This window comes from Nicotiana tomentosiformis, chromosome 2 (genome assembly GCF_000390325.3).
Source record: "Nicotiana tomentosiformis chromosome 2, ASM39032v3, whole genome shotgun sequence".
In the NCBI taxonomy this organism is placed as follows: domain Eukaryota; kingdom Viridiplantae; phylum Streptophyta; class Magnoliopsida; order Solanales; family Solanaceae; genus Nicotiana; species Nicotiana tomentosiformis.
This window is the reverse complement of record NC_090813.1, coordinates 123587374-123610574: the sequence shown is the minus strand read 5'-3', so window position 1 is coordinate 123610574 and position 23201 is coordinate 123587374. Positions and strand designations below refer to the sequence as shown.

Sequence of the window (23201 nt, the reverse complement as noted above, 5' to 3'; positions counted from 1 at the left end):
TTGGTCCTGTGGGGATGGTAGGGGTGAGGTCATCTAGGGGGAAGGGAATAATTTTAGAGAGAAAGTCTCGCTAGCTAAAGGCCTTGGTTATCTTTAGTGCTCTACAATTGATGAATATGAGAGTACGTTAGGAGAATAATTTCTTTTCTTTTTTCGTGATTAGAGAAGTAATTTCTTGATGTGCTCGATCCTCTCTTGATACTTAGAAAAAATCGTTTGCAAGCCAGAGTAATTAATAACATTATAGATGTAACAAAAGAAAGAAATTTACAGGTTGTTCTTTTAAGGAGCAGTTCGATAACTTTTTTCTTTTCTTTTTTAACCTTTTTTCCCAGTTTTGGTAACTTATTTAACAAAGGAAATCTAAAACTATTCCAAAATTAAGAAATAAGAAATTATTTTAGGACGTAATGGAAGTCTGAACAACAACCATGTAGAATCTTATTAGTGGGGCATGGAAAGAATAGAGTGTACGCAAACCTTACCCCTACCTCGAAAGCATAGGGAGAATGTTTCTGAGAGACGTTCTCTCAGAGACAATAGATCCGTAACAACAACAAAAACTAGAAAAATAGTATCAACATCATAAAATACAGCAAATAAATGCAAAGGCCAAAATGTGAACGTCAGAAGAAAAGTTAAAATAATTTATGCAAAGTGATTATAAATGATAAATTCTTTCGATTTTTAATCTGTATGTTTGCACAAACTACATACACAAATATTTATATTTGGCTCAATATCACTGCTAATCCACGATAAAAAATTTATTAGTTCAAACTTTAAGATTCTAAGTATTCTCATTTTACTTTTAAAATTATGCATTCAAAATGTAATATTTATTTAAACTTAGAAGACAAATACTATTTATTCAAGCTTTGTGCCAAAATATTAAATTCAGATGAACCCATCATCTATAAACTCTATCTGCCACTACTTAATTTAAACTCACTGGCAAGGGAGGAAATGTTGGTTCTTTAATTTCTAATATATACATAGATGGATGAATAACTCCCCAATATAGTATATATGTATATTTTGAGAAAAATTAATATTACTAGGTCTTATGAAACTAGCTTTGTGAATAAGTCCTAGAATTATTCAACGCAATTTTACAATGTTCAGTTGGTTTTGAGTTCGTAATTTGAGTTTTTGAAAGAGGAAAAAATTAAAAAACTGCAAGTTTTCAAACGACAAAACTTGGAACTAATATCACGGACCAGTTTAATTTATAAGGACTATAGGTTTTTAATATGATATGATATGCCATATGGGTGGTTTTTATTTTCTTAGGAAATAAAATAATGATTGAGTGAGCTTATAAGGTGACAACCATTAAAGAAACGGAAAAGGGCCAAAAAGTGACTTATTGAAAATTGCTCATAAACACTCACTGTTAACCTTTTGATCCACAAATATCTTCAACGTTTTAATTTGGCTCAAACATATCCTTTTATTTAAGCAAAATTCGAGAGTTAACCTTTTGATCCACAAATATCTTCAACGTTTTAATTTGGCTCAAACATATCCTTTTATTTAAGCAAAATTCGAGACTTTACAACAAACACGTGACATATAAACACGACATATGTATATTTCAATAATAAAATTAAACCCACCCGTTTGTTTAAAAGTACCCAACCCGCCGCGCCTGATGCCTGACCCGTTTCTTTTGATCTAAAACTTGTACCCTATTCTTTTATCCCCGTTCAAACAAATAGGGTTCTACAAGTCGATTTTCTCTTTTGCAATCTTTTTCCTTTCTTTCTTTCAACTTCATTATAGAAAGTTCTCATGATCTATTTTTGTTAGATCATGAGTAAAACTGCATATTTAAAGTTTTATTTTGTTGAATTTGTAGTTGTTAAAGTGATGTAATGGAGATTAGTATATATGTAAAACTGCATATTTAAAGTTGTGCATTTGATAAAGATGGCTAAACCAGTTGATTTTGAACCAATTGGTTGTACCCGCCTTTGATTTGAAGCATGATAGTTTGACCCAAAATCGTCTATTTCGTCACTTCAACGGAAATAGCATATGTTTTGGTAAAATGTTACAGAAGTAGGGAGTTAAATTTTGTCCATCAATTGAGGAGCGGGCTATGTACTACTAAACAAATGGAGTTTAATTTAAGAAATACGCATGACATTTACGAAGCGTCAGGTGACTGTTATAAAATCTAAAATTTTGCAATAGATGATCTATTGATCTATTAAATATAATGGCAGATTTGAGCCAAAATAAAATATTAAAGATATTTATAAACCAAAAGGTTAACTAAGGGTATTTAAGAGTCATTTTTAATATATTAAAAGGCATTTTTAGCCCTTATCCATTAAATGAATCAATCGGGCCTATTCCAAAAGGAAATTTTTCCAGGGCCTGAAGTTTCTGGCGGATATTTGTTGCTACAACCATTTTCATTTTAACACCAAACATTCAATCTGAAACTTCACAACACTTAATCATAATCATTAGCACAAATTGACAATCAATCACAGCATTCAAGTTGCACACGACCAAAGATTAGAGATAAGCATTGAACTGAAACTGTTAACCTAAGTTGGACAGTACTAATTAATTTAAAAACAAGGTAGCAAAGGTTGAATATAAAGTGCCGTCTGCTCAGGATACATGAATATCTTCTCATAGATTTCTCTCTGAAGTCTGACATGTGAAATTTTCATGAATTCATCACAGCAGAAGACGAAAAATAACACTTCCAAAAAAACTATATAGAAAATACAAATAGCTCTCATAATTGAAAAAAAATGATTCTTCATACTTTAAATCGGAATAGCGTATATTGCCAATAAGGCATGTAATCATTGAGCTACTGCTTTTCACAAATCTGCATAAACCTCTTCGCCCAACGAAAACGCAATCGTAAAATGAAAAAGTAGGAATTAGTGGGAGATCAGGAGAGTAAAATAATGGATTTATCCGTCACTGTTCAATCAGAAACACGGACCAAATGTGTTCATCATATCTCCCAAATATTATAAGGAAAAACCGAAAATTCAGAAATTAATAAAACGCAAAAATGGAAACTCTTTTGTCAAAAAAAATTGAGAAATCATCAGAGACTTAAATACTAAGAATCATGGAATTTACCATCATATTGTTGCAGTTATTTTCTCGTCATTTGATTTCGATTCTATCAAAACTGAAAAAAACAAAAAGAAAAAACAAACACAAAATCGAAGGTAGTAGCAATCAAATAAAAGTGAAGCCTATGCAAACCAGCGAATACAATACTCTCTGTACTACCGCAGGTGTTTATATATAAGCTAATGCAACCAGGTTTTGTGATTCTGAAACCCTAATTTGTATCCTTTCAAAGTGGGCTGGGCTAGGGGCATCGAATCTTCTCGAATTGAGGCTGAAGACCACAACATTGGGCTAGTTCTAATGAGGCCTACTTTGATGAATTGGAACAGCCCATAACTCAGAGTAATTCCCTAACGCTTCTCTTTACAATTTGTCTTACATTAGTAGTTCTTTCTTTTTTTTTGTCAAACTAGTTTTTCGTTGTACGGTGTATACTAAGTCAAATTTTGTAAAATTATATTTTTAAAATGAAGGTTTGATTAAAAAATTATACATGAAAAGAGTGTATTGCTCTAGTGGTAAGCACCCTCTACTTCCAGCCAAGAGATTGTGAGTTCGAGTCACCCAAGAGCAAGGTGGAGAGTTCTTGGAGGGAGGGAGCCGAGGGTCTATCGGAAACGGCCTCTCTACCCCAGGGTAGGGGTAAGGTCTGCGTACACGCTACCCTCCCCAGACCCCACTAGTGGGATTATATTGGGTTGTTGTTTTTGTTGTTGTTGTTGTTGCATGAAAGTATAAAGTAGCATAAGTTTATGTGAATGATAAATATGAATCATTATTTGTTTGTCGAAATCAAAATGATCGTATATCGTCTGAATCTATGAAGATGAACCATCAATATTTAATTGAATACATATAATATTTTACTTGTTTTAATTTAATGATAATTATGTAATTAAGTGGATATATCTTTTCTAATACTTCCTTACAATCAAAATATGGTCGTCATTGTCAACTTTAAATCTTTTGCTCATCTAGACTACTATTTCGTGTTATTCTCTTTATCTTCAATTTTGATTGCACCAACTTTTCCAATTTTGTGTAATTACTCTCCTATTAAACGTCGTGCAACTCGACCTCCTCAACTTTTTGTATCAATTTTGACAAGAAGTGTGATTCATCCTTAGTCAACACCAATTTGCAATAAAATTCGGGTTCTTCTTTCGGTATCAAATTTGAGATATTTTTTTACTTGTTCTAATTTATGACAATTATATAATAAAATGTATCTCACCTAGTATATGTTATTCTTGTTCCTCTCCACGAATTCCAATGATAATTATATTGGGTCATCATCTTCTTCAGAAAAATTTTGTCTTCTAGATTGTTATCTCTGTGTTTATCTCTTCATCTTCAATTTCGAATGCACCAAACCTTTCAAATTTGTATATTTTCTCTATAATTAAACGTCTTGCAATTCGGTCTCCTTAAATTTTCGTATCAATTTAGACAAAAGATGTAAAATCTTTATCATTTGGAGATGATAAATTATACTTTCAGAAGGAGATGATATATTGAGAAATGTGAAATCTTCCTATTTCATGATTTGGGTGCATGATTAATGGCTTTTATAATGTATTTCACCTTAATGACTTTGATTTTGAGTTAGTATAGCCACTTAACCTGTTAGTTTGAAATAAATTTTCCAGGTTCTGCTCTTAGAAGAATAGTCTGTTGGACAATGCTCTCCTATCCTCCAAGACATTTGTAGATTAATGAATTGTGATATTTCTAAAGCACTCTAAAGTGTGAAAATTCAGTGATAAAATAAAGGGAAATAATTGTTTATATCAAGTGCCAAAAGGCAATTTTATTTGCATATCCCGAAAACTCACGTCCAACATTTATATAGTTTGAAATCATGGCCTCAATCACATGTTTCCATTTCTTAAACTGAAGCATATAATTTCTTTTACAAAACAGTCGGTCAAGGTTAGCAACTACATATTGGATCTAAGTCCCCTTAATTAATAATGTTCTTATATATATATATATATATATATATATATATATATATATATATATATATATATATATATATATATATATATATATTGGTTAGATTCAACATACTCTAAAAAGAAAGCGTAGTTGAAAATGTAACCTCTGTATGGTCAAACGAAGTATGATGTCCCAATCTTCACGTCTTTGGCCCCGTTCCTTCATATCAGAACTATTTTAATTCACAATGGAAAAAAGTGAAAACACACCTTATTATATCTAAAGCAAATGATGACCGTTGGTGATAGGGGGTGTTCAAGCATCCTTTTAATTTGAAACATTGTAACCTATTTAAAACATTGTAACCTTTGGCAGATAATCTAAATAATTATTTAGTTTATGTAATAGATTTATTTTATTTTATTAATTAGGGTATATAAGAAAGGCAAATAAGTAATTTAACTTTTAAGTTTTGAGTTCCCCACTTTTAATATAATATAGATATAGATAATATGTCTTATATTGTTCAAATTTTTAAATATGTTACTTCAATGAAACATAAGTCTTATAAGATGATCAAATACTTTTTTATGATGATGTAATTCAAATCAATTTATACGAATCTTGACTAATTAATTAGGTGTATATCTTCCACCGGTATAAATTTTAGATAACTTTATTCCTTATAAATTTGACAAATGTTTTTTTTTTTTTTTGTACATGGATTTATATGCAAATTCTCTGTGGTCCATTACAGCTTCATTCACTGCTTAGACGCATGCTTTTAAGTGCATGATGATTACTTATATGTACATTCCTATTTAACCAAAATAAATTAAAAAGTTATATGAGGCAAGTGCATAGATAGTGATTCTCATGGATACTATTTAGAGATTAGTCATGTCACGATTCAAACTTAGTCTGTTGTGATGGCGCCTAACGTGGTACTAGGCAAGCCGACACCTCAAAACATTTCCAACACCTTTAAATGAAAAATGAAATAACACAGGTTTAAATAAATTAAACTTTTATAAACTGGATAAAAAGTCAAAACTCAATACAGAAAATTCCAAAAATCAGGGTGTCACGAGTACATGAGCGTCTATACTAGGGGTGGGCATAAAATCCAAAAAACTGAATTCCGAACCGAATTAATTTGGTATTTCGGTTTCGATTTTTTCGGTATTTCAGTTTATTTCGATACAGAAATTGCGGTATTTCAGTAGTTCGGTACGGTATACGGTATTGAATTTTTGATATTTCGATATTTCGGTATACCGAAATACTGAAATATTTAGTCCAAGCCCAACTTTATTTTTATTTTTTAGCCCAATAAGCCTAAGCCCACCCCAAAATCCCTAATTTCCTAATCTCTTAGAGGCGTAGGCCTTAGAGGCAGACAAGAAAAGCTACGGGCAGTATTTGGCTATCTGCTAAAAAAAAACCCTTTCTCTTTCTATTTTCTAACCTAGACTTATCTCAAAAATTTAAACTTTGCTTGGTTGCTACGGATTCATGTCAGGGCTTCTCTTGAGCGTCTTCCAAAAATGTGTTTAATTAAGTTGAATTCAGTGAATTGAGACAATCTATGTTATTTTGCTTTTATTAGACTGCCTTGTTGTTGTTACCTTGTAGTATTTTGCACTGTTGTTGCACTGTAATAGTCTAACAGAGGAGTCGACTTGGAGTCTTGGACTGTATTTAGACTTAAGTTTTCTATTTTTTTGTACAGCAAAACTAATTGGGTTAACTGGTTAAGTGTTCTGTTTTCTGTTCTTAATTGGTTTTGTTTTAGTACCAAGTGTTCTATTTGTTTTTAATTGGTCTTGTTCATTAAATTGTTTATTTAAATGGGAGTTATATGGTTTCTGCATATAGTAGTTCTATGTTTTCTATGGTTTCTGCATAAGTGCATATAGTAGTTCTATGTTTTATACGTTTTAGGATTTACCTCTTCATATTTCTACATATGGTTTCTGCATATAGCAGTAGTTCTATAGTTTCTGCATTGCTTCAAAAATTGAGAAGTGAGAAACGTCCATATTGTTTATTTCAGTGGCCATGACTTCAGTAGTAATTCAAGTGAGAAACATCCATATTAGTCTCTTCATGGATGTTTGAACTAAGCAAATTAACATTGAGCATATTAGTCTCTGCATGGATGTTTGAACTAAGCAAATTAACATTGAGTAGTAGTTTTGTTTCCATGACTAATAGTGGGAGTTCTTCATTGTTATATACAAATTAAGTGTTCTGTCAGAGAGTGGAACTGTGGGAGTGTTATAACTTATAAGTTATAACTGCACTATTAATAAGGACGGACGTACGGATGGACGGTGCAATACCAAAACTGTACCGAATCGTACCGAACCAAACAAGAAAATACTGAACCGTATCAAAATACTTTGGTACGGTATTTAGTATGCACAATTGATATACCGAATATCGAAGTACCTAACCGTAATTCATAAATACCGTACCGAAATACCGAACGCCCACCCCTAGTCTATACAACACAAACCTGAAAATATTATCTATGAAAAGCTGAAACTAAATACATAAAGCTAAAAGATAGGGAGAGAGAGTCAAGGTCTGCGAATGCGGGGCAGCTACCTCGAAATCTCTGAATGATCAAGTTGCTCAGATAATCAACACCCTCTATGTCCGGTAACTCCTAGATCTGCACACGAAGTGTAGGGTGTAGCGTGAGTACAACCAACTCAGTAAGTAACAAGATTAACTATTGGACAGAAAGTAGTGACGAGCTTCACGGAGACAATTCAATTACAGAAAATATAATATAGGAAAAATAGGAATGCTTTCAAGTTCGACATTTAAGAAAAAATTAGTTAATTCATGTCAAGTTCAATTGAAACATGACATAATATCTCTCAGAAACTACATGACAGTGATACATGCCAGATAAAGTACACAGTAATGAAATCAAGTGCATATTCTCAGAATAACAGTCACTCAGTCATCCCATTCACTCCAACCTCTTAGTCACTCATTCCTCACAGTCTCTCATTTCTCCTAGTCGCTCGACACTCGCACTCGCACTCAGTAGGTACATGCGCTCACTGTGGGTGTGCAGACTCTGGAGAGGCTCCTTCATCCCAAGCGCTATGATAAGCCAATCATGGAATTAATCAATAAAGCATGTCGCGGCGTGTAGTCCGATCCCATAAATATTCTCACAATCAGGCTTTCGACCTCACTCAGTCATTAATCTCTCCAGTCTCTGGGGCTCTCAAAAATCATGATAATCAGCCCAAACAACAATGATATAATGTATCAATAAGGAACAACAAAGCCTCAGATATAATATGCAAGTAAAGACTGTGACTGAGTAAAAATGGCAATTTAGCAGATAATTCAACATATAACACGACCTTTGTGGGCCCCTACAGTACCAACACATAGCCTCTGCATGATTTCTAACATGATTTGCACTTTAATTTCTATAACACATGGAGAATATATGGATAATAACAGATTATTCAACTATATAGTTCTATGGAATTGACCAAGTCACAATTAATATGGTGCACGCCCACACGCCCGTCACCTAGCATGTGCGTCACCTCAACACCAATCACATGACATGTAATTCGGGGTTTCATACCCTCAGAACCAAGTTTCTCAAACCGTGCAAATCTCTACTCCAACACGCCCTTGCCTCGCGAATCGGCTTCCAAATGCCTTGAATCTAGCCACCAACAGATCGATACATTCAACACGAGCTAAATGAATCAATTCCATAAGAAAATACTAAGTTATTAATCAAAAGTTAAAAAGTCAACTCAAAAGTAGGCCCCGGGCCCACGTCTCGGAATCCGATTAAAGGCACAAAATCCGAACTCCCATTCAATCACGAGTCTACCCATACCAAAATTACTCAAATCTGATACCAAAATCCCAATCAAATCCCTAAATTTCGGCCTAAGAACTTTCCTCTATTTTGCCATAATTTTTCACCCCAAATCACTAATTAAATGATGAAATCTATGACATAAATATGGAATTTAACCAAAACTAAGTAAGAATCACTTACCCCAATCACCCACTAGAAAATCTCTCCAAGAATCGCCTCCCACCAAGCTCCCAAAATCAAATTGTGAAAATGAACTCAAACCCTCGTTTTGAAATATTTAAGTTTCTGCCAAAGTGACCCTTCTTCACGAACGCGACCCTCTTCTCGCGTTCACGTAGCACAAACCATTATGCCGCCCAAAACCTTTTACGCAAACGTGAGGTCCCTCTCGCAAACACGACGATGAACTGACCCCCAACCTTCGCGAACGCGATGAAAAAATCTTCACCTGTCTCCAAATACTATTCGCGAACGTGGGACTCCCATCGCGAGCATGAAGAAGGAAATCAGACACCAGAAATCTGCAGCCTCAACCATCTTTCAAGTCCAAATTCTCATCCGTTAACCATCTGAAATCCACCTGAGGCCCCCGGGACCTCAACCAAACCTACTAATAAGTCCTAAAACATCATACGAACTTAAGCGAGCCTTCAAATTACATCAAACAATGCTAAAACCGCGAATCGCGCATCGATTAAAGCCTAATAAACTTTTGAACTTCCAACTTCAACAAAAATCAAGTCTGATTGACCTCAAATTTTGCACACACGTCACAAATAACACAACATACCTACTCCAAATCTCGAAACCCCATTCCGAGCTCAGTAACCATAAAGTCCACTCTCGGTCAAACTTTCAAATTTCTAACTTTTGCCATTTCAAGTCTAATTCAAGTACGGACCTCCAAATCACAATCCGGACACACTTCTATGTCCAAAATTACTAAAGGGAGCTAACGGAACCATCAAAACTCTATTTCGGAGTCGTTTACTCATAAGTCAACATCCAATCAATCTTTTCAACTTAAGCTTCCAACCTTGAGACTAAGTGTCTCAATTCATTCCAAAACCTTCACGGACTCGAACCAACTACCCCGACAAGTCACATAATAACAATTAAGCAAGGAATGAATAGTAAAATAGGAAAACATGGCTACAATTCTCAAAATGACCAGCCGGGTCGTTACAAGCCAATACTTGTTTTGTCCTAAAATTTTAAACTGAAAATCTTAACTTCGGGACAATTTAGGATATTTTTGTCCTGACGTGTTGGCTAATTCATAAATAGAAACCCTGCAAAGTGGCGACCTAGTGTCATTTCTACAAGTTATATTGGATGGTTCTTTTTTAAACCACCTTTTATAATTTGACCATGTTAAAAAATGTCGCCATAATTTTATGCATGCTCCTAACGAACACCAAATTTTGAAGCATTAAAAATTTTGTCCATCACCATATTTTCAGCTATAATACTAAAAAAGATCTGGTGATATTCATGTTTCGTGACAAAAATTTGTCCAACGTGCTTTAAAATTGTACCAAATGCGCTTTAAAATTCTATCCAATTCAAATTCAAGCATTGCGTTTTTTCCCCCAACACTTCTGTTACCTAGGTTAAAGAAATCAATAATGGCACAAATGTATAATGTTTGTGCAATTCGCCCTAAATAAACGTTGTTCTTGTGGAAACAACATAAAAGAGGTATAATAACCATGCTTCCACTGGCATGACATTGGTTTCAATTGGAGTGGAAAAAATTATAGTATTAGTTTGCAACATTTATCTAATGCAATAGTGAAGTTGGATTTAAAGCTCTGAAAAATCGTCTCGATTTTTGCTTGGTGTCACTAAGTAAAATTTGTTTCAAGAATAGGCTATTTTATTTCGAAAAATATGTTAGGCCACACAAATAATAGCCCAAATGTCCGGAATGGGGGCATTATGGTAACTTTGCACGGCTTTTGAGGGCATAATGGATAATTGTGCATTTTCGTTTTTCATCTCTACCCTTTAGCATATTTTTATTTTAATTCAATTTTTTTCAAACAACTCTCTCTAATTATTTTAATTGTACTACCTTCCCAAGGCTTCTTCCACATATACGCATGCATGACTACATCATTTTTCATAAAACACTCAATGCACATATACAAATACTATACCAAACAAAATACATTGAAATATACACATAATATACTAGAGGAAATACGTATAAAATTAAACTACTATACTCATATTGCATTGGTCACTTTCTAACCTTAAACACTTGACTATATAGTGTTTCACCTAAGTAGCTTTTCCAGCCCCCATTTTTCTATCTTTGTTTTCTCCTTCTTCATCTCTTATGCTTCTTTTAGAGTTAAGGGTCAGATTAAGAAATAGAGGAGGGAAGAGGAATAATGCTTCAAAAGTTTATGTTGTATTTCGTGGTAAGAGGTCTGGATTATACAACTCTTGGCATCGGTGTACTCCTATGGTTACTGGTGCCAAGGGAATCATCTTCAAGACTTTCAGATCGTATGCTGAAGCCATAGCAACGTTCAATGAGTTTAGAAAAAGTTGTCAAACTGATAATATATCGGCATTGAAGGTGTATGTGGTATTTCGTGGTAAAAGGCCCGGATTATACAACTCTTGGTGTGAGTGTGCTCATATGATTATAGGTTTCAAAGGAAGCATCTTAAAGTCTTACAAATCTTATGATGAAGCCATAGCAGTATTCAATTAATTCCAAAAAGAAAATACTGACAGTGACGAACCATCTTCAAGTTTGTTTGTAGATGAAAGTGATGCAGGGGTTGAAGGTGACAATGGAGCAAGTATTATTTCATTTGTGTTGTTAGCTAGAATGTTCGTAGGGATGAGGATATCAGAAAATTGTTCAGTTTGATTATTAATAAAACTATTTTTTCTCTTATGAACTGAATGTTTTGTCTATATTGTTGGATCTTAATTGAAAAGTTTAGTTCTAAGTGTCAAAGTGTTATTATCTACTGACTAGATGTTACATAGTTATAAGCGTTAGATTCATTTTGCACCTGTTTTAAACCTTACTACATTGATTCATGATATTCATCAGATTTTGGACACTGTCTGGAATGTTAGATGAACTTTTCACATTTATCTGATTCTCGAAAATTTTAGTAATGTCAGATTTTGGACACTATTTGATTCATCTCTAAAAAATTTCCTCTTTTGACAAGAATTTGTGAAGTTTGCTTCATAATTACTTCTTATATGCTCAACTATCTTCAAGTTTTTTTTACATATTTCTTGACAATATATTTTTCTACTGTCCAAGGTTGGTGTCATAAGTTTAATGTGCTATCTTAATTTGGGAAAAAACTGACCACTGTTAAAGGACTCAATTAATCTTTACAAATGCTACTCTTAGTTCTTTCATTACATTAGGCATCAAACGAACAGTTGCGCTTTTGAAGACAATAGGACTGTTTTGTTAACTGGAATCAAACGATCATTTAAGTTAAAAAAAAATGATTCAAAGACATAATAATATAGTTTCATTAATATAAAATTTCATAACATCACCAAAACATAATAAAAGCAATAAAAATATCACCATAAGGGGTAGATAACTTCATAGACTATTAGAAAAATATCACCATAAGCAAAAAAGACAACTTGAGAGAAAACTTCATAATGCATGGACTACTCAATATTCTAGGTCACAGAGAGAGACTTGGTGGTCTTGGAGGCAGTTTCAGTGTCACTAGTGATAACAATAATAGAACTGCTCTTAGCTACATTCTGGACGGATGGTGTGGGAATATCATCAAGCATGGTATAAATTGAAGTTAGCGGATGCTCCTCTAACATGACATTTTTTAGGTAATCAATGCTCGAGTCACGAACCACCCCCTCAAACAATTCATTAACCTCAAGCTTCAGCTTAGTAAAGTCACGCTTAAGATCTTTATACAAAATATTACGACTAACGGGTGAACCATGAAGTGGTTGTTCAACAACTTTCTTGATCGGAGTCCTATCCATCATTATGCTTAGGTGTAATAGTAGTTTCAGTTTGTTTGTTTTATGTAGGGTTAGCATACGAGAAAAATATATAGGGAGAGTTATAATAGCTAATCCACTTCCCAATAGGACTTAAAGTCTCTTTGTAGAGACCCTATGCATCCATTACACTTCCCAGTAGCCACCTCCATTCCTCCATGTAGATATTACACTTCCCAGCAACTATTTTCACTCCTCCATGCATCCATTACACTTTCCAGTAGTCCCTTCCACTCCTCCATGCAATCATTACACTTTCTAGTGATCAATTTCACTCCATGCACTATTACACTCCTCCACACAACCATTACTCCCCTCTATGACTATAATTAATTACCGAAGCTTGTCTTTATCCATCGGCCTATACAGATTTTGGATTATTTTTTATTTTTATTTTTAACTTCTGCCATATAGTGGCAGTGCCCTTCATAGATTTTATCTCATAGTCTTAACCTTAGATTTATCAGACTTGAGTAATCCATGTAAAGGTTATTTGACCCTTATTTAGTTTTAGATTTAGGTTTAGGTTTAGTTTTTGATTTTCTTTTGGTTTAGATTTAGGTTTAGGTTTTTGTGATTGAATTATAATTAATAACGGATCGGTCTCAAAAATTTTATATTGGTAAATACAATTTTTGATTTTCCGTGTTGATTTTTTCACTTCTCTATGAGCAAATTAATGTCGGTTTTCAGGCTTCTTTTTTTAAAGATAAGCTTCCCAGCCTTGTTCATGGTTGTAAAAGGATAGAAAAGAAGAGGGGGACTTGGCCTAAACAATAAATGCTAAATAATATCTTGGTTGTAGTTCCAGTTTAGTCATTTTTTACACTAAATATATTAAATGATTTCCAGTTTAAATAGGTTTTTTAATCCAGTAGTCTTCTTAAAATAAATAAATATAACAATAATCATCCATCATCCTTTCGTCAGCCCATAATCCATCTTCAGTCATTTCAAAGAACAACTTAACTCCTTCCTTCAATTAAACATTGTCCATATACCCCTGAATCAAAGTAGTCCAAGATACCAAATCTCTCTCAGGAATTCTATCGAACACCTTTCTCACACTCCCAACGCACCCACAAACACCATACAAATGCATCAAATTGTTCATCACATATAAATCCAATGCAAACCTAGTTTTTATCAAATGGGAATGAACCATTGGAAAAACACAAACAATATTATAAGGAACAATCATATTAATCCCGAAATATATTCTTATAATACTACTTTGATCCATTTAAGGTCACTACATATAACTAAAAGTTCATATGACGAGCTAAGCATTAGGCGTTGCTTGTACTTCAACAAAGAAGATCACAACTCCTGATGTAGCCTCAACTAGTTCAAAGAGAAGAACACTCCCTTTCTTTAGATTATTGTCGACAACAAATAGTTTTCACCCCCTTAATGAGTCTTCTCCGAACACCACCTGTGAGAGTCACAACACACTTCTTCCCATTATATGGAAGCATTGTTTTAACCGAAACGGGAGGAAGATAGTCACAGATACTCTTTAGAAGAAACTGCAAGAACATAAAGTAAAGATAGGGTTCAGGGTTCATCGCTAGTTGGGATAATCAACAATTATCAAATTATGAAAATATTTTTAAAAAATTACTAGATCATCATGCTTAATGTACGATCTGGGCACGTTTATCCTAAATCATGAATAAAAATCATCTCCAATCTATTCGTTAGCATTCATGTTTAGGGTATCTATTTAGTTTGGAGAGTTGGAAATGTTGTTTAACACTTTAACATGTGTTTAAGATATATATAAAGAGTCAAAACTTTTAATTTCCCTCCAATCGTATTTTACTTTTCCCTTTATTTCCCTCTGAAAATTTTATTTGACATTTTAGTCCAAAAATGTCATCTTGTTTTCCCTCATAATAAAATAGCTAGAATACATTTTAGTCCTAAAATTTAATCATGTTTTCCCTTTTATTATAATTAAGATTAACCAATAAAAATATAAATAATTATATATTGACTATTATTTAAACGGTCAATATGACCTTAATTAATGGAATTATATATTGGCTATGTAGAACATAGGCCATATGACTATAACCTTAGTCAATGGACTTATGAATAACTATAGGTTGATACATATGACCTTAATGAATGAAATTATATAAACTGTCAATATAACTATGAACCACAACGATGTAATTAGCATAGGCCATATGACTATAACCTTAGTCAATAGACTTATATGGTTGCTATGTGTAACGACCCAATCGGTCGTTTTACTTTTTAGAACCTCGCTCTCATAAATAAGACTCCTCATATGTGCTTTTACCGTTTTATGACTTGCGGGGATGGTCAGTTCGGAATTTGGAAGGGTTCGGGTTAAAATCGGAACACTTGGTTCCTTAGTTTGGCTTTAAAATGCTAAGTTTGACTTCGGTCAAAATTTTGAGTAAACGACCTCGGAATCGGGATTTGACGGTTCTAATAGGCTCGTATGATGATTTTGGACTTGAGAGTATGTTCGAATAGAGTTTTGAACGACCACGGGAGTGTTTTAGTGCTTAATAGTGAAAGTAACTATTTGAAGGTTTTAAAGTTCTTTAAATTTGGTTTGGAGAAGATTTTTGTGTTATCGAGGTCCGTTTGGAATTCCGAGCCCAGGAATAGTTCCGTATGGTGATTTAAGACTTGCGCGCAAAATTTGGTTCCTTAGTGTTCTTGTTGCCCTGCTGTGTATATCACTGGTTGATTAGTGTTGTCATCATTATTATTTGTTTCCTATTATTTTTGTATACTATATTGCGCAGATTATTAGACTAGTGAGTGTCTTGACTGTACCTCGTCACTACTCCATTGAGGTTAGTCTTGATACTTACTGGGTACCAACTGTGGTGTACTCATACTACACTTCTGCACATTTTTGTGCAAAGCCAGGTATTGGAGCTATCGGACTCGGACATAGTAAAGTGTGATCGCAAGGATTCAAGGTAGAGCTGCTTGGTCGTCGCAGTCCCTTGAAGTTTTTCTATTTTATTGTATTGTTAATTGTTAATCAAACAGTATTGAGTATTCGATCCTTGAGATCATTTCATGTATTTAGTTATAGTTTGTGACTCAATATTACTAGTCTTGGGAGGTTTTTCATATTTGTTTCCGCTGTTGATTTTGGCACTTGTATTGAATTCAAAAAAAAATGGCTTGAAATGTAATTGTAATCGATTTACCTAGTCTTAGAGACTAAGTGACATCACGATGCTTGTGATGGGATTTTTGGGTCGTGACGTATCAGAGCTCTAGGTCCATAGGTTCTACGAGTCACGAACAAGTCTAGTAGAGTCTTGCGGATCGGTACAGAGACGTCTGTACTTATCTTCGAGAGGCTACAGAACTGTTAGGAAATTTCACTTCTTTCATTCCTGTCATGCGAATTTGTTGATTTTGGAATTTGAGCCTTTGTATCTCTATTCTCTCACAAATGGTGAGGACACGTGCTACCGGGTCAGCTGAGCAAACACCCGCACATACTGCTAGGGCCGTAAGAGGTCGGGGACGAGGGAGAAGTCGAGGTAGAGGCCGAGGAAGGGCACATGTTGCAGCTAGAGCACCTGTCAGAGTAACAATTGAGGAGTCGCCAGTAGCTCCGGTTGGGGGTCTGGTACCGGAAGCACATGTTGTTACCCCCCGGACTTTAGGAGACTTTAGCAAAGTTCCTAAACATGTTTGGTACATTAACTTACTCAGGATTGATCTCTGTTTCATCAAATATTTCACAGATCGGGGGAGGAGTTCATACTCCTACCGCTCATACTCCAGAGCAACAGGTTCATATTGGTCAGGCTCCGGGTATAGTACCGGTATAACCTATTATTCCGGTTCAGCCTAAGGTCAGGTCAGGGGCATCAGAAGAAGAACAAAAGAGACTTGAGAGGTTCAAGAGGTATAGTCCACCTACTTTTAGTGGCACAACTTCAGAGGATGCCCTATGATTTCTAGAAAAGTGTCACCGTATTCTCCGCACCATGGGTATTGTGGAAGTGAGCGGAGGTGCCTTTACTACATTTCAGTTGTCAGGCGCAGCGTATCAGTGGTGGCAAGTTTATGAAGAAGGTAGACCAGCCGATGAAACACCACTAACTTGGGCTCAATTTTCGGAAATATTGTTTAAAGAATTTGTTCCCCAGACTCTCCGGCATGCGTGGCGTATAGAGTTTGAACGGTTGCGTTAGGGCACTATGACAGTGTAAGAATATGCTATCATGTTCAGTGAATTAGCCCGTCATGCACCTACCTTGGTTCCTACAGTTAGAGAGCGAGTCTGCAGATTCATCGAGGGGCTCGATTATGATCTTAAAATATGCATGGCTCGAGAGTTGCAAACTAATACTCTATTTCAGCAAGTACTGGAGATTGCGAGTAGGATTGAGGGTGTTCTAAGTGAGGAAATAGAGTCTAAGGAGATCAAAAGGTCTTGAAACTCTGGAGGATTCAGTGGATTTTACTCTTTAGCTATGAACCATTATGGCAAAGGCTCGAGCAGTTGGCCAGCTCAGTCTGCACATCAGATTACTCGGGGTGCTCCAGTAAGTTCTTATAGTGCACCATCGACACAAAATTTTTACGGTGGTTATTCCAGTTATCTGGCACAGCCTCAGTATGAGCAGTCGCGACCTCAGAGGGGTTGTTATGAGTGTGGTGATACTAGGCATATCATGAGAGATTGTCCCAGACTTAGGAGAGGTGGATTTTATCAGAACACTCAGGCTATGGGCCCCAATGCAGTTACTACCCCACGTACACAGCCAGTTAGAGGTGGAGGACAAGCGGGTAGAGGGAGCCCTAGAGGGGGAGGCCCAGCCCGTTGATATAATTGATATGACTTGGCTGAGGCCAATACACCAGATGGTGTCGTTACAGACATAATTTAATTTATAATAAAAGGAGCACTATTCTTATTTTTATTCAATTCTGATTATCGATGTGAGACCTCCTATCGTGCTCCATATAGGGCAAGTTTGCGATTTGTACACCACTCACGTGTTTATCCCTGCTGAGAGATCTGATGGTGTTAGCCCGTGTCTATCATTTTTATTTTTGTACACCATTGAGGGCTATAAGTCCAAAAGTGATTTTTATTACTCACTACAGTGGGTTTTGATGTGATTTCAGAATTATTGATTTCAATTTTATGAATTTTATGCCCTATTGGAATAAGGGGTTCATTATGTGTTGTGAAAATTATTTACGGAATTTATTGAAAAGAAGAAAGAAAGGAAATTAAAAATTTCAGTTGGCACAATGTGCAAAATACTTGTGATTCGGAGTTGAGGACGAGATCCTCGCATTTTTTTATATGATGTGAAATACTTAATATGGGATACAAGCCGCGGTGGAAGTTATATAAGGATGAGGTCCTTGTGGTGAAATATTTATGAATTTAAATTCTCCCTTTTGTGAAATTTAATTTGTACTATGGTACTAATAGGGAGTCATGCCTGATAGGCTTATGTGATATTTCTTTTATGTGTTTCTGTGCTATAATTGTACTATAATTATTGAGTTTTAGCCTATGAGGTAAGTGCCCAGGTGGGGTTAAATGTAACTCATTAATCCGAGTAAATAATTATGAGGTCTTCATTGCCGTCAGTGTTGTGAAAATTAGATATGAGATTTTGGTTAAGATGAGATTAACTAAAGATGCTGAAATTAATTATAAACAGATATTATGACCAGAGATGTGGTTATGGGCAAGTATGATGTGTGCGTAGGCACGAATTGCTACAGCCGGTTGAGACTAATACCGTGTGTTGATGTAAGGAATTTAAAATTTATTTGGAGTGTAAGGAATTGGCTTAAAGGCTTATAAGTGTGAATAAAGAAATAATCTCCACTAAGATGATGTTGTGAGACCCCTGTTAAAATTATGATAACGTAGAATCACCCGTGAGTATGCGTGAAATAATGCACTCAGTATTTTAATGTTATCAGAATAATTCTTGGCACGTTCGAGGACGAACGTATGTTTAAGAGGGGGAGAATGTAACGACCCGACTTGTCGTTTTAAGAATTTACACCCCGTTCAGCGACTAAAGGTCACGAGCAGCTTCGTAATATGCATTATAACCCGCGGGTGTGGTAGAGTTCGGTTTTCGGAAGATGTGGCATTAAATTGAAAGTACAATTCTTATTTATAAGCTTAAATGGAAAGAATTGACCGGAGAGTTGACTTTTGAGCAAACGACCCCGGAATGGAATTTCGATGATGTCAATAGCTTAGGCGTATGTTCGGATTTGGATCTAGAAGTCCGTAGGACAATTCGATGCATTTTGGCGAAAGTTGAAAAATAGAAGATTTTTGGAGAGTTCGACCAAAGGTTGAACTTTTGATATCGGGGTCGAAGTTCGATTTTGAAAATTGAAATAGCTTCGTTATTTAATTTATAACTTGTGTGAAAAATTTGAAGTCAATTCGGGTCTATATCATAGCAAGGTATCAAATGATGGTGAGTGGAGAAGCAAGAAATGGAAAAGAAAAGAACTGGGAGCATGCTAGGGTTCGTGCAACGCACAGATTGTGGCACGCCATCCCTCTCAGCAAGTTTGAAAAACTAGTGAAGTGTAGAAGTTGGCGCTGGCACTGGTACGCTACCCCCACCCGAAGCCTTTTTAAGTACTCACCTTGGGGGTTCATTTCTCCCATTTTACTTGGACGGATTTTGGAGCTCTTCTCTACTCCCTCAAGACCACCAACTCCTCTCTTCTTTAAGGTAAGAAATCCCCATTATCTTGGTATGAAATTCCATCATTTCTACACTAGTATTGATGAAATCTATACATAAAATACTTAGATCTTCAAGAAATTTCTTCAAGAACTCAAAGGAAGGTTTTGCAAGATTTCTTCCAAAAAGGTAATCTTACACCCTTATACTTACATGTACGGATTTATTATGGGAATATGAGTATGAATTAAGTATTGGAACTCATGGTATGGTGATTGGAAGCAATAAATTCCCAATTTAAATACATAAACATGGTAGAGATTGAAAGGTGATTAATTGATGTAATTTTGTTGGTTGGGTGTAGATGAATGATCACACATGGGATGATTGGAAGTTATAAATTGTTGGTAAATGGTGGTAGTTGGATGAACTAATTTTATGGTTAAGAGATGTAGAGATTTATGCACTCTAGGTGTTTGATAAAACGCCTAAATGACTTAAAACCTGGAAATTTTACTAATATTGGTCCAATCGAATTATGTTGATGTAGATCGATGTTGTAAGAGTAGTTGGAGGTTTTAATATCACTAAAGAGCTGAATCAAGAAAGCTCGGTTTGTAGTAATTTTGCCGAAGGATTTGCAAGGAAATATTCATCTGGATTCGAGCCACTCGGAGTGTGATAATCGTGGAAAAAGGCTTACCAGTGGATTGAGTTGCTTGAGGTAAATATCTTGCTTAACCTTGAGTGGGAGAATTACCCCTTAGGCATTGAGTCTTATGTGAAAATTGTGTAATTGAAAACCATGTACGCGAGGTGACGAGTACATACTTGGTTTATATGTGCAAATTATATTGGTTGAAATTCGTAGAAGCCCTTATGTACTAAATTGGAAAATTGTTGGAACTTTGTAAATCCGTGATTTGTCATGCCTCAATCCTTATTTGTCGAGTTTATATTTTATATTATAATTTGGTGTGATTGCCACTTGGATTTTTATGTGAATTCCGTGTGTTTGTTGATTTGAATATTTCTTAGAAATAATCACATTATAGATTTTTCATCAGAAAATAATTAATTAAATAAGTTTAAATTGAGGCCTTTATATATTTATCTAAAATTTGGATTAAAGAAGTTGTTGTCCTATGCTGAGTCCTATACTGAGTTATTTTCCCATCATTGTGGTTATTTTTGAGATTTTATATACTTTGTGTTGAGCCGTGGACTATCTGTTGTGAAATTAATTGACTTTATTGTACCTTTGGAATGGTTGTGGCCTATGGGCAATTTGTAAATACAAGTTGATGATGATGTGCTGTTGTGATAATATTCTGTGTGAATTGTTGTGTGATTTAGGTTACTGTTATGCGACGTATAAGGGTGGCATCCCATTGTTGACATATGCAGGCATAAGGGTGGTATTTCACTATTGTTATGTATGTTGGTATATTGTTTGGGTGGGGTGATAAAGGAGGCTATTAAACGGAGCGATAAGGGAGGCTATTATAGGAGCGATAAGAGTGGCTATAGGAGCGATAAGGGTGGCTATTGTCAGGGATGATATGTGATGATTTGAGGTCACTGTGTTGGTAATGTTTATGTGATGATGTGGGGTTATTGCGTTGGTTATTTTCATGTGATGTTGTAATTTTTCTTGTGTTTATTTTTATATCTTGTGCAACTTGTCTTGTTGTTTCGGTAAACTTGATAATAGTCTTATCTATGTTGAAATTGTGAGCCTGTGGCTATTGCCGGGGAAAATATGATAATTTTATTATTGGCACGTGAACAGTCCGTGTAGATGTGATATGCAATGTGGGCACGAGGTACCGAGAAAAAATATGCTAATTTTATTATGGCACGTGAAGTGTCTGTGCGGTTATAATATGAAATATGGGCACGAGGTGTCGTGAGTAAATAATGATGATATTGGCACGTGAACTATCCATGCGGTTGTGATATGAAATGTGGGCACGAGGTGCCGAGAGTAAATGATGATGATATTGGCACGTGAGTTATCCGTGCAGTTGTGATAGAGAGATTGACACGAGGTGCCGTGAAAATATGAAAGTGGGATGAGACCCGTATTTTATGATTTTGAAATGCTGTGTGACAGGGTGACTTTTATTCGAAAGATATTTATTTGAAAGAATTATATTTGAAGATATTTATTTGAAAGAATTATATTTGAAGATATTTATTTGAAGAAATTATATTTGAAAGAGATTTATTTAAAAGAATTACATTTGAAAGATATTTACTGAAGGGAGTATATTCGAAATATATTTATTGGAAAATATTATATCCTGAAGATTATTATTTGAAAAAGCATATAGGCAAAAGATTTATATTTGAAGGACTTGATTAATTGGTTGTTCTTGTATTCATTATTTGTTGAGCAGTATTAATGGTGTTTTTGTTGCCCTGCTGTGTATATCACTGGTTGATTAGTGTTGTCATCGTTGTTATTTGTTTCCTATTGTATTGTATACTATATTGCACAGGATATTAGACTAGTGAATGTCTTGACTGTACCTCGTCACTACTCCATTGAGGTTAGTCTTGATACTTACTGGGTACTGACTGTGGTGTACTCATACTACACTTTTGCATATTTTTGTGCAGAGCCATGTATTGGAGATATCGGACTCAGACAAAGTAAAGTGTGATCGCAAGGATTCAAGGTAGAATTGCTTGGTCGTCACAGTCCCTTAAAGTCTTTTTAATTATTAATCAAACAGTATTGAGTATTCGATCCTTGAGATCATTTCATATATACAGTTAGAGTTCGTGACTCAGTATTACTAGTTTTGGGAGGTTTTTCATATTTGTTTCCGCTGTTGATTTTGGCACCTATATTTAATTAAACAAAAAATAGCTTGAAATGTAATTGTAATCGGCTTACCTAGTCTTAGAGACTAAGTGCCATCACGACGCCTGTGGTGGGATTTTTGGGTCGTGACAACTACTTCATAAGACCGTCTTCAAATTTCATCCCGTACATTACCTACGATAGAAAATAACTATCGCTAAGCATAAAGCTTAATGGCGTATAAACTTTAGGCTTGGAGCCATTAACTTTCTCCAATTCCCATTTTTAGTCATAGGTAGCTCAAATGAAACATAATTTAAAACAAATGAACAAATATATCAAAACTATCAAGTATCAACTGTTGAAGTATTTCCAAATATCAATAACAATGTTCAAGATTTAAGAGTTGAGAAAGCATATACTATCAATCCAAGAGAGTTTGTCAAATATCCATTTTTCGCCCAATATGTACGTCATGCCATCACACTAAGCAAAATCGGATATCAAGATGGAACAAAGCCTCAAATCAAGTAGGGTCAAAACCCAATAGCCAAGAGAATCAAGAACCATAATAAAAATGGCTTCCTAGTTCGTACTTAACACTGACAAGTTCCATAATTTAAGACGAACTACAAATTCAAAGTCAAGATGGAAAAAGATCCAAATCAAGAGGCATGCCAAGATGAGTGACAAAGTCACTGCCACAAGAAGGACAAAGTCCCAACAAGAATGC

General features: G+C 35.0%; 4 non-coding genes across 4 annotated transcripts; all 4 read right to left on the bottom strand.

Moving 5' to 3' along the window:
• Window positions 1-2621: 2621 nt before the first annotated feature.
• LOC117276295 (small nucleolar RNA R64/Z200 family) lies at window positions 2622-2709 on the bottom strand. The gene has a single exon (XR_004506546.1). It is a non-coding gene; the product is annotated as a small nucleolar RNA R64/Z200 family (small nucleolar RNA).
• A 44-nt stretch (window positions 2710-2753) lies between these two features.
• On the bottom strand, window positions 2754-2838 carry LOC117276294 (small nucleolar RNA U54). Its single transcript, XR_004506545.1, has one exon. It is a non-coding gene; the product is annotated as a small nucleolar RNA U54 (small nucleolar RNA).
• A 78-nt stretch (window positions 2839-2916) lies between these two features.
• LOC117276292 (small nucleolar RNA SNORD18) lies at window positions 2917-2995 on the bottom strand. Its single transcript, XR_004506543.1, has one exon. It is a non-coding gene; the product is annotated as a small nucleolar RNA SNORD18 (small nucleolar RNA).
• An 82-nt stretch (window positions 2996-3077) lies between these two features.
• LOC117276293 (small nucleolar RNA Z199) lies at window positions 3078-3155 on the bottom strand. The gene has a single exon (XR_004506544.1). It is a non-coding gene; the product is annotated as a small nucleolar RNA Z199 (small nucleolar RNA).
• Between the last annotated feature and the right edge of the window lie 20046 nt (window positions 3156-23201).